The sequence below is a fragment of the Pygoscelis adeliae genome, unplaced genomic scaffold (genome assembly GCF_000699105.1).
Source record: "Pygoscelis adeliae isolate BGI_AS28 unplaced genomic scaffold, ASM69910v1 Scaffold537, whole genome shotgun sequence".
NCBI classification, from domain to species: domain Eukaryota; kingdom Metazoa; phylum Chordata; class Aves; order Sphenisciformes; family Spheniscidae; genus Pygoscelis; species Pygoscelis adeliae.
The window spans coordinates 1,015,525-1,019,168 of NW_008825213.1; positions in this window are offsets into that span (position 1 = coordinate 1,015,525).

Below are 3,644 nucleotides of genomic sequence, written 5' to 3' on the forward strand. Positions count from 1 at the left end.
AGAGCTGGTTACTACATACCACGCGTTCATGGGAAAATTGGCTTTCTCAAGTTTTTTTTCTTTTTCCTTCTTTAATTGCATATCAAATGTGCTGCTCTGAATCTTCTGTAAGACTGACCATCCATAAAGTCGGAGCAGCAATTAAATGATACCTTCTGTTGGGCCTCTAAATGCATATTTGTGTAGTAGGCAGGCTTAGAACTTTTTTATTCCTTGTCGCAGATGGAAGGGAGTTAGGAAGATGTTTGCCTTGCATTAAAGGCTGCTGATGTAAAAAGGTCCAGAGGAAACTATATACATCTCAATACTTGTTTCTTCCAGTCAGAATAACAGTTACATTTAAATGTTGCTAAATGACAGTAAGATACTTGCCTTCAAGCTACACAGTATTTCATAGAGAAATCAGTGAGTCTGGAAGCAGCAGAGCGAATCGTTAGTACTTCTGTGAGTCTCTTTTTCCAGAGATACTTGTTGCGGTTTAAACCATTTACTGTGTCTTCCCCGTTTTCAAAATACCTATCACGCAGATCCTTGGTGTAGCCAAAGGATGAAAGAGACTTTTCACAAAAGTCAGCTGCACTTGTAGCATCTCAGGTGACCGTAGATGTTTACGGACAAGTCAGTGGAAAAGCTCTCAAGCCATGTAGAGGCAATTAAATTACCTAGTAAGTGCTTTCTCTACTTAAAAATTGTCTTAGCCGGTAGTAGGAACACGGATACATTCGTGGGACCGCAGCATGTGTTCTCTGTTTTGAAGCAAGAGCTTTGACGTGTCATTGTGCGTAAGTCATCTGGAAAGAGCACATTCCTCTACAGGAACAGAGAAAGAGGGTGTTTCTGTGGTGGCCTGTGATTCCTTCCAAAGAGACTAGAGGCCTGCCTTCCGCTGTGCCTGTATCGGCTTCTGCCACAGAAACTTCTTGCCTGGATGCTGGAGGCTTTTGAAATGTGTCTGTAGTGTTGGCTGCTGTAGCGCTTTGCGGGAAGCACTGGTTAATGACTGCTTTGTGTTTATTGTAGGAAATGTATTGCTGGATAGAGTGTTTTGGAGCCATCCATCCGCTGAGACCCTGCTTTGAGATGAACTTGAAATGCCCAGTACTGATTCTGCAACAGGTCATGGTGTCCCCCTCTCTCCCATGAACAGTTGTGACCGCTTGGTTGTGAACAAATTTAACTTCACTGACCAGCCTGCCTAGTACTCTTCCTCCGATCGCTTTCACAGCAGATCTTGTCCTAATGGGAGTAATTTATAAACCTGATGTACAAAATAAATGAAGTGAATGGTATTTTGGGGTTTTTGTGTTACCTTCTTAGTCCACATTCCTTAGACTAAACTACTGCTTTGGGTTTGGGTTATGTCTTCAGCTTGTTTGAGCGTGTCCTAAGGAAGGCCTGCCGCGTGTTTGCCTCCCTTCCTGTGCAGGTTCCTCGGGCATCAACCAGTCGCTGCTGGAATGCTGGGTTTGATGAGCCTTTTGTTTGTCCCCGGGTAGTTGTTGCTCATCACTCTTAATACTGCTGTAGTTCTTGAACTGTTCTTAGTGATGCTGTTGAGTTTAAGCTAATCATTCCTGGATCAGTAGCAACAGTGGACCCTTGCCTGCAGTTAACTGTTCGTAGCCAATATTGCAGAGTTTCATGGTAACACAGATTCCTGGCGTTAGTGTAAAGCAAGGTTTTGTTTCTTTTTAACATCAATGCGTGGACCCTGTAAACTGTCTGACTGGGCACACAGCATTTCAAAGCAGTGTGCGGTCTGCAAACAGGCTAGCTTTTCTGGCTTAATCTAGGGGCTCAGGGAAGGCAGTCTGCAAACCCTGGGAGGCTTTCCACGTACCAGGGTGAAAACCAGCGGTTGAGAGCGCTGCTCGGTTGCTTTCTTAATGTGGGTTTTGAGTAGGAAAAGGATATGTATCTATACTTCATAGGTATAGTTATATTTGTCAACATAAATTGGTGAAGAAACAACCCGCTACCAGAGTCCTGTAGACGAAAAAGTTTTTAGCTGTCAGAAGAAGGAGGTACAAGGATTATTCTTGATCTGGTCTCTGCCACTAAGCCACAGCAGACGACTCGGACTTAGGGAGGAAAGTTCATCCCTTTCCGCAAAGACCAGAATTTGCAAACAAACTTACCTCTGTGTGAGAACGGGATCACTGTTTTCTCTCTGTTTAGTGCCAAATTTCACCTCGTTAGAATTTTTGGCTGTAATGAAAGGTCCAGACCTCTTCGGGGAAAAATCTCAGTTGTAGTTGCTGTGCTGCTTGGGTGTCACCTTCAGGGCTGAAGGCTTCTGAGTGATGTTTCTATAGAAGACTGCTGTAAAACCTGCCTAAACGGTGGCACCGTGCAGGACACTTGAACTACTTATTTAACAGAATAATTGCTTTAGCATTGCTTCGTCAGCATCGTTGATAATTAATTGAGGGGGCGGAGAATATAATTTTCGCATGCAAAACTCGTTGCTGCCCTGCTGCAGCCAGCAGGATGGTACGGAAGCTGATGGCGCGATGGGATAACCGTGCTATTTCCTCGGTCTGTCCCATTCCCCTGCTCCAGCAGTGCTCCTGAGCTCCCGGCTGACTCCCAAAAGGCCAAAGCCACTGTGCCTTGAAATGCTGAGAATGTAGGTTTGACAACGACAGCCCTGCGCTATATATAGGGATATTGATCCATTTGCATCCACAGTATGCCTTGAAAGCGGGCATTATATTAGCCTGTACTCGCACGTCATCAGGATTGTAAGCTCAGACTTGAACAGTTAGAGTCTCTGCTCTTGCTTACCTGTTTAACACGTCTGGACAGGACGGGCGTAATACGTTGCTGCTGACTTCAGAAATGACCTAGTTTTGGCTTGTTCCCGTGGGCGGGCGAGCCTCTGCTCCCACGGCTGAGAGAGTTCTTCAGGAGGCCTTGAACTGAGGGTCTGTCTGTGTTGCCCATTCCTCTAAGGACCCTGGTCTCCCCGGGTTGTCAGTCTGCAGTTCTCATTAGTGAGAGTTGCTTTTAGCAAAGCCCCAGCGATAGCGCTGTGTGCAGCAGATGAGATTAGAAGATAATTAAAGGAGAAAACCATACTGAAAACATCAACTGCCTACACGGGCAGGCACTGCAAGAAATGTACGGACTTTGGATTTGTTTGCCCTTTGGCGATTGTTTAGCTGCTTGTGTTCTCTGCAGCATTTCAGGTGATGGCTTTGTCTCTAATTAACCCTAGGATTAGTGTATAACTGGTTCAATTTCTAGTATTTCTCCTTCCACAAGAGCAAGCAGTCTTCAGAAATACTCTATTAGAAATGTCTTCTGCGTTCTTGGGCAAATTTCTGCTAAAATTCCAATAATCACTGTCCAGGTGTCGTGAGCAATCTTTCTAATTTTTAATATCCTAGCATTGCCTCTTTTCTAACAGTTGATTATTTTTCAGAATGAGCTAACCAAATGTCACATACGTTGTAGGAACGAAGTAGTTAAAAGACAACGACCCGACAGAGGAGGAAAAGCTTCCCCTTCAAAACCTGGAGAGTTCCACTAGAGGGCACAGCGGCAGCCAAGCTCACGGGGCTTTGGACCTACAGAAATCAAAAAGCACCTTCAGCTCTGGCTTAATGATGTAACTTCAAACCCGCCTCTAAGAAGAGGAA